Here is a 9,144-nt window from a genome sequence, read left to right on the forward strand (position 1 = left end):
ACACAGGAACAGCTAACTGAGACTGAGAGAGTGACTAGAAACTGTTAATGCTTATCATTCCTGTTACCTTCTCATGGTCAGGGATCAGATCTGAAGGACATGGATGTTTTCTTTCCTCCGTCTATCGCCTAGAGGATTAAGGGGAAGTTGGTATGAATGTAAGGGGAAAGCCACAGGGAGACAGTTCAGAGAAGTGTTTGTGAAAGTCCCTCACCCACTTACAAAGGGGCTCCTATCACTGAGGGCGTTCAATAGGAGTGAGGCAAGGTCTCCTTACTATCATCAGTTTGAAGGCTTTGGGCATGTGAAATATACATTCAACTTAAATACAACACAATACATTAAATTGTGTGTTTTAAAATATATGTCGGAACCAGACTTGGAAGCAGCCTTTATGCGGGAGGTTAGTGTTTGATTCATCCATTTTCAATTTGACACAGAATTAAAAAACCAGGGAATTGACTTTAACCAGAAGACTTAGATTGAAGGAAGAAACAAACAAACAAAACCCACATGTCTTGCTAGATAATAAAGGCAGTTGGATTTATCATATATATGACAGTAGGGAATCCTTTAATCACATATTCTCCAGTGCCTTTGAGAAATTGGAAAATAATAAAATGGATGCTGAGAGGAGTCAGTGACAGAGTTCTCCCAGAGGAGAAAAGACAATATTCACTCTCACCTTTCCACTATTTCTTGCGAGACTTGGGAGAGCAAGTCTCATAGTTGCCCATACCAGCAGAAACTCCTTAGGAAAACTTTTGTGACGTCTGGGTGGGGCTACTCTGGAGTCGCTGCATTTAAATAGTGTAGCACAGGGATTTCGAAGAGAATGCTGAACTGAGTTCTTTCCTCCCGAGTCAGATAGATCACAATAAACAAAGTCCTCACATCTCTGGATGACTTTGTGGTCTGTGCCATGATGCTAGTTAATAGAAACCAGACTGAGGTCAGACAGAGTTCCAGATGGTTGGGTACCAACTATATGACTTTAGTGGCCCAGATGGTTCTAGTAATCAAATTAAATACTGGCTATCAATCAGTTAGCCTATTTAGTATCTGTATGCACAACATTGAGGGGAGACATAGCAAGTCTATTTCTTATCTCATCATAATCTTCAGTATAATTGTCAGGTAGAAGAATTTAAGAAGATAGAAAACACAGGTGTATTTTCTCTTTTAAATTCCACATAAAACCAAATGTGAGAAAAATAGGTTCACGTGTTTATACAACCATTCTTTAAAACTCTCCATTATGACCGACACATCAAACAAGCTGTTGAAATATGATCAAAAGATTCCAGGTGCGGAAGGGCTGCATTGGTGAGACACGCAGCATGCACAGGATGAAATTACGACCATGGGTCTCAAAGTTTTGTTTGTTAGCCCTCCTCGTCAATGACAGCCCCTGGCAATAGGCAAGCTGAATTGAGCAGTGTGTTGTGTGGACCCTTCTAAAGTGCTGTATAGCCATTATGTAAGCGAACCTGCTACCATTCCCAGAGAGGGCTGCCATCATTTGTAGGATCTGAGAATAAATAGTATTGTCAAGGTCATATTGTCAGGATTTCAGATTTGGATGATCCAGATCAAAACTTGGTAAACTGTGAGTTACAGTGCCACATGGAGCCATGAATGTGGGCATTGTGAAAAAAATTGGCAATAGCAAGAGGCTTCTGAACGTACAATGGCAGAAATTAATTTGAAATCAAATGTCTAAGGAAGTCAAAATGTTTCTCGCCGGGCTTGCTTGTGCCACATTGCATAGTTTCATGGCAGCCTTGGTTCTGAGCACAGCTGCGTTTTGCACTTAGCCTGCTCTCACACCACACAGCACCAACAAACCTCGACTCAGCCTTCAAATGATTGTATATTATGAATTGCCATGACTTTACTGTCCATACAAAACTCCTCTACTCTCACAGAAACATAACAGTTCAATTGTGGGAAACAAAGACTTCTGATACTATCCTACCCTCATTCCTAAGCATGAACCAAATTAGTAGATCTTTAGATAGCAGTGTGTTAGAGCAGTAGTTCTCAATGGGTGGGTCGCTACTCTTCCAGTTGAATGACCCTTCCATAGGGATTGTCTAAGACCATAGGAAAATACAGATTATATTACAGATTTATATTACAATTCACAACATAATTATAGTTACAAAGCAACAAGAAAAATGATCTTCTGGTTGGGGGTCACCACAATGTGAGGAATTGTATTAAAGGGTTACAGCATTGGAAAGGTTGAGAACCACTGTGTCAGACAAAGAAGGATACCTATCTCACTGGTATAAAATTGTCTTTATATTCATGTTATAAAATTCATCTTTCATAAATGGTAGAATTGCATATGTATCCAACAATTCTTTTAAAAGAAATTTGTTTGTGGTTTATTATCAGTAGATGTTTGATTTGTATGTTTTTAGTATACCTATATACTTGAAGTTGTATACAAACTTCTTAGCCAAAACATTGAAATGAGTGGAAAGGTTTAAAAAGCCACAGTCTAGAATTCATCACCCTATTAAATGGGCATTTGGACTGCTTCTCGTGCTGGCTGGAGTTCTTGGAGATGATAGGGAACACCAGCTCTATTGAACGGAAGCAGGAAAGCGATGTGTTAGAATAGCAGGAATTTTAGAACACAGCTCTGCAGTAGTTTAAAGCCAGGCTTGAAACACAGAAGATGAAAGATGCATTGAAACAAATTCTCCACAAAGATGCCACAAGTTGGGAAGCTACAACTGCCTCTGTTCCCAGGGATCCTTTGTCCCTCTGTGCCTGGGCTCTCCATCTCTGAACACTGCCAACGGTCAACAGGACCTTCTCTGTCTCCTGTCAAGGCAGGGTCTCACGTCTCCCACCCAGTGTCCAGACACAGAGTGAAGGTGTTCTGCCTCTCCCTTCAGCCATTCTTGCCGATAATGGTATTACTGTTCTGCAGGGGAGGTGCTTGCCTATTGGACGGGGCACCCAAGCACAATGGGTAAATGCCTCCCTCATTACTCTTCCACATCTTACTGCAAAGTACTGAACATGCAGAGTGTTTTCTTTCCACATTTAGCAATGCTGAAGTTTCCTACTCCTGGTAGCTGTTGCTGCTTCTTGTCAAAGTGGTAATTGTCACGTACTGTGTCCTTGCCCCAAACTTCGGGCCTCTGAAAAAGTTTCTGGGCCACTGTTGTTGTTGGAGACATCTTAAAATGGAATAAAGCTTTTCTTCCTGGCAATAATATGCCTGTTTAATTGATCTTAAATGGTCAGACTTTAAGTATCTGTTGGCTCAGGAGTTGGATGGATGTCTGAATAATAATAATGCTTAATTTCAAAATGTAGCGAGTGGAGCTAAGTCCAACAGATAATTGCTGAGTACCTATCAAGTATCAGCACTCTGATAATGAGGAGATGGAGAGAAGCATATTTCCTGATATGTACATCATAATTAAATTATGTAAACAGAGGAGTGTGTATTTGCAGCCATTTCTGCGTAATACTCCCCTAGCCAAGTTTTGTAACACTTGGTTAAAAGCACTTTTCTATAAAGCAAATATATTCTGGATATGTGTCTGTGTTTTAAACAGTTTTGAATTATTAGCTCATTAAAACAACAATAGCCACAATGTGTTTTGTTATGATCTTTGCCCTCCTGTGATATTTTGCATAGTGTTGGATACAGAAGACATGCTAATAGAAGTTTCTATTGCCAGTGGCAACAATGTGCAAATGCACGAACCTATAAAGCCCAGGGAGGTGGCCTTTTCTCAGACTTCAGACTTGGAACTCATGTGACTTTCAAGGAAAGATGATGTGACAGAAGGGTCTTGAATGTAGTGTTTGGCAGCCAGGCAGTTCCGGTTTGCTATGGAGTGTTCTGTCTCAGTAACAGAGAAGACCACCCACGAGAGGGTCCCTGGGCAAATGCCCAAATTCCCAGTGGGACAGTCTGACCTTGAAGGGGATGAGTCCTATGTAAGTTGGACTACCCTCATTAATCATCCACAACAAACCCTTATTTATGAACTAATTTCAAGTAGACACATTGAACCCATTTCCCCCCAGCAAAGATGGAACTGGGCAAATCATGAACAGCTAAGTTATAGTGTTGGCACATGGCCATGCTTTTGTTTCATATTTACAATCATCTGCCTCCTAAAGTAACCTAATACAATGGAAATGCGCTGCAAAACACCATAGAGAGTGAGTGTTTATAGAGACTTACATCTGATTTACATTTAAGGAGCATAAAACTAATTGCAGAGAGACTGTGCTACTAAGGCATTAAACCTAAGGGAACAGCCATGTACGAATGCTTGTAGGAATGCTGATATAACTGTTTGAAATTGAGACCTTCAAAATTAATTTCCACACACAGAAATAAGGCTATCTTAGAATGTCCTCAGTGGACACAGATGTATTATAAATGATTCCCAGACAAAGTAGCTGTTATATGAGAACATCTTTCTAATATGAGATTAAAATCTGGAATTGCAGGTAGTAATAAATATATCCATCTACATTAGTGTGAGAAGCTGACAGTATTGTAAGAGCAATAAGCGGGCAGACAGCTAATGGTCAGTTCATATGATTAATCGCCTTGTCATCATGGCAATTGCTTTTATTTTCACTAAATAGCCTAATTTTTCTTTTTCCTACAACCACACATGTATGGGAGGGAAGTTTCTCCTCCAAAGGTATTATCATTTTTAAAACCATTTAAAATAAGATTCCTAGCAGCATGCTTCCAAAGTTCTGTAGATGTTAGCAAGTCTGGGAGAGTTTTATGATGCAAAATCCTTCGATTTGGAAATTATATATTGCTTTAATATTTTTGTTTTCCAACATTTGGGGTCTTCCTTAGCTGTGGTTTCACGTAATAAAAGTAATATTTTATACATTGAGGGTCTTATATTATTCATCAACTCCAGAACACTGTACACAATTCTCCGAAGCTGGTTGCATCAATGCGTGTGCGCCTGTGTGTGTACAAATGCACATAAAGACCTGGTTTCCCCAGTGCTGTTTGCAGGTTTTCTGTTTTGTTTTGTCTTCATTGTGGTGTTGTCGGGGAAGGTTTAAAAGAAATTTATGTCAGGCATCATGTATTGTAAGTTTGTCTGTCATACGATAATCAGCATGCAGAAAAGCCACAGATTTGGGCTGTATATGTAAGCCTCATAAGTAATCATACACACAGCAATGCAAAAACGTGAACATTGTATGGCAATTAATAACATCTCTGCCAGTGTAAATATGTTTTTTTCCTCATAAATCATTTCCAGCTTGTCAAAGTGGATCTATGCTGGCAAAGAAACAAGGGCAATGTTTCGATTTTCTCCATCTGGCAAGAAATTTTCTGTTAGATTTCCTCCTTCCCTTCTTCAGTTACAGAATGTATATGAGCAGCTACATACAGGGTGATTAAGAAAGGATGTGCTGTGAAGATAAAGAACAATGTGGAGTATTAAGGACTTGACTCTGAATTACTGCCCCAAATTGTGCATTCTTGTCACACATGCATATAACAGAAAATATTTGGTTGCTAGAGCATAAAAATGATTCTCTTTGTAGCAAAACATTGCTCTCATTAAATAAAGCACAACTTTCTTTTAAAACATTTTCCCGTAAGGACTTGAATGTATTTTAGCTTGTTTGGCATAATTTCTTACAGTGATTGAGGATGCATTTAAATCTGAATTTTTTTTTATCATGTCATTGTAGAAATTTCAGTACCATATATACACGCATAAATTCCCAATGTAGATCTAGGAAATAATTCACCCTTTCATGACTCAGTCTTTGCAATAAAATGTGGCAGAGAAGACATGGAGTATACAGAAAATGCTTCTAGATTCCTAGCAATCACAAATGCTACTTTTTTCAAACGCAGCATATATGTAATTGACTCTGATAATCAGGATGGAAAACCACACACAAACCCAAATCTACTTATTGTCATGTACACTCATAGATAGAATTTAATTTCCCTTGCTTGAGAATACAGAACAATGTGCAGGTTTGTTAAAAATGATGTATATTTTGTGGTGGTGGTGGTGGTGTGTGTGTGTGTGTATTCCAGTAAACCCAGTACAGTGAATCTTTGCTGGCAGCTGCTTGTATGGTTTCCCTTCCAAAATACCTTTGCACTTGGAGGGAGTGGGTGTTCCAGAGGCAGGGAAAGCTCATTTATATCTAGCTTGGAACCAAGGTGTCTTGGGAAGTTAATTTAAAAAAAATTATATTATAGTTAATGTGGATGAGTTCAGTAATTGTCCCCTGATTAAATGAGAGAGGGAAGAAAAGAGTGTGGTAGATTCTGGTTTGGGAAATTAATAGGAGATAATCCAGGAATATGGGTAAAACCTCCAGAAAAACATGCAGAGTGAGTAAAGAATTCCCTCAGGAGGGTGGGGAACAGTGCAGTCTCTATGGGTCACATATTCAAAGGAGCTCAAGCATTTGTGTATATATGTGCACATGTACATATGCCGCCTGTGTGTGTGTGCGCGCGCACTACTTTATCCATCATGTAGGTCATTGAAGAGATGCTCCAGTGTGCTGATATTAATCACTGGGAGCCAGGGTGCTTCAGTTGTCACTTACCCTTGCTGCGGGTAGTTTTAGCTGCACATATGGAACACTGTTTGTCATTCACTCTTCTGAGACCTCTAGAATGTCAGGACATAACAGATGATTAAAAGGATTGAGAAGCAACCTTCATTCCGAATATCTTCGTCTTCAATTGTCAGACCAGAGTTTAAATGCAGTTTGATGGTTTAGTTTTCTTTCAGTTCTCTGCCAAAATTATTTGTACAAAATTTTACCCGAAGAAGTATCTAGGAATAATGGACTTGGAATTAAAGTGTAATCAAATACTTCCTTCTTCCCACTACCAACTTCTTCTCTCTCCTTTAATTTGTTTCTTTCCTTCTCTTCTCCATATAAAGATCTATTATTCATTCTATCATATACTTTTCCTTTTAGCTTAACACTTACCTGGGGGAAATTAGGCTGATTTCTTATAGATCTTGTTTAAATATGATTCTTTGCCTTCTACACTCCATCATTCTATTATATGTATAGCACTGTAGGAATTCAGTTATATGGGAGTCTTCAGCCTAGGAGACAAATGAGTACCTAGTATTTCTATAAATCAAGTTTTCAGAATAACACACAATGTAGTATCATTCCAAATCATGATGGAAAGCATATGTCTTAAAGATTTCTCCAAAGAGATTTAAGTTAAAAATTAATTAAAATATACTCAGAAATGGACCTCATACTATAGTGTTATAATTGGATACTGTGTTTGAGTTAAATAGTAGAACTATTTGAACATTCATGAAGGTTGTGTCCCCACAGTGTAGTCTCCACAGTGTGAGGTGGTAAAGGAGCACATTGGGCGGGGGGAGCCAACACACAGATGGGTTGTCTACTTCTCCCTAGGAAGAACCGTTCCGTTGCTGACTGTCGCCTAGGCAGGAACCAAGTGAGGAAAGCCGTGGAGTATTCTCTCTTTCTCTTTTTCCCCATGGCTAGACAACAACCTGTTGGATTCCACATTTATAATTTTTTTGAGATAAGGTCTTGTTCTGTACTACTACTGGTTGACCTTGAACTCTCTATGTAGACCAGGCTAGCCTTGAATTTGCAGTTGTCCTCCTGTGTCTACCTCATGAGTACTGTGACACAGGTGTGTGCCACCACAGCCTGCAATAGTGTTCCATTCTTTCTTTTTAATTTTTTCCTTTTAAACTTTTTATTCATTTTACAAACCAACCACAGTTTCCTTCCTCTCCTCCTCCTTCTCCTCACTTCCCTCACAACCGACCCCCACATCCCCATACCAACTCTATCCTCCCTACCCCCTATCATACACCCACTTCTCAGCAATGATAAGGCCTCCTCCCATGAGGAGTCAACAAAGCCTGGCACATTAAGTAAAGACCAAACTCCTCCCCTTTGCATCAAAGATGAATAAGGCCTCCCACCACAAAGAATGGACTCCAAAGAGCCAGCTCTTGTACCAGGGACAGATCTTGGTCCCATTGGCAGGGTCCCTCAAACAGACCAAGCTGTACAACTGTTACCCACATGCAGAGTACCCAGTTTGGTCCCATTTGACCTCCCCAGCTGTTGGTCTAGAGTCCATGGGTTTCCAGGAACTCAAGTAGTATGGCTCTGTGGGTTTCCCTGCCATGATCTGAACACCTCCCCCTCATATAATTCCCCAGATTTCCTCACTTGTCTTGAAAGGCTTTGACACTTATTTGCTGGAAGGCAGTGATTGGGCTAAATAGGTTTTCCTGGTTTCTTCTCGCTCCTGAGTGTGATTGATTCTGATTTCTTAGCCTGTGCCTTTGTTCTCCATAAGCATGGAGAGCTAATGTCACAGTTTCATTTTTTTGCCACTCAATTCAGCTAAGCCTAAAGGTATAGCCTCTAGTCTTCATCACATCCATGCTTTAAAGGGCGAGGTCATCTGAAGTGTTTCTGTGGAGAGTCTACTCTTTTCACTTTCGCTAAGAGGAAAACTGAGGCATGGCGTGTGTTTATGGTGTGCCTGAGGCTGGTACTTGAAACCTTCCAGAAAACACCATTACAAAGGCAATAAAACAGGATGTTTATAAGTCAAGACTTTGAAGACAAACAGACTCAAGTCCTGAATTCACTTAGCGTACTCATGTCTTGGTTCTCTCAACTATAACCTGAACAAATAACACTTGTAATATTTGTGTGTGTGTGTGTGTGTGTGTGTGCAGAAGCAAAAACAACAAAACAAAAGAAAAAGACATGTAAAGTCCTTGGTATAACAGTTGGTATATAATTATTGAATACAGCTATGTAGGGCACATAGCTCTTATTAAGACGCTCTTTCCATTTTACATCACTTCATTTAAACAGTACTGCTTAATTTACTAGACTTGATTGATCCATTGATAGCATCTTTTCATTGTTAAGAGTATTAATTAGACTAGAAGAAGAAGATAGAATGAAACTTAATTTCCCCTAGAGTCCTAAGGGATTTGTGTGGGTCAATTTATTAATGAAATGTGAAGAACATTTGGCAAACCCACCAAAGGAGACAAAGCATTGTAAAGAGCCTTTAGAAAGAACCGGTATCTAATGTTAATGTCTGTGAAA

This window comes from Chionomys nivalis, chromosome 18 (assembly GCF_950005125.1).
Source record: "Chionomys nivalis chromosome 18, mChiNiv1.1, whole genome shotgun sequence".
Lineage (NCBI taxonomy): Eukaryota > Metazoa > Chordata > Mammalia > Rodentia > Cricetidae > Chionomys > Chionomys nivalis.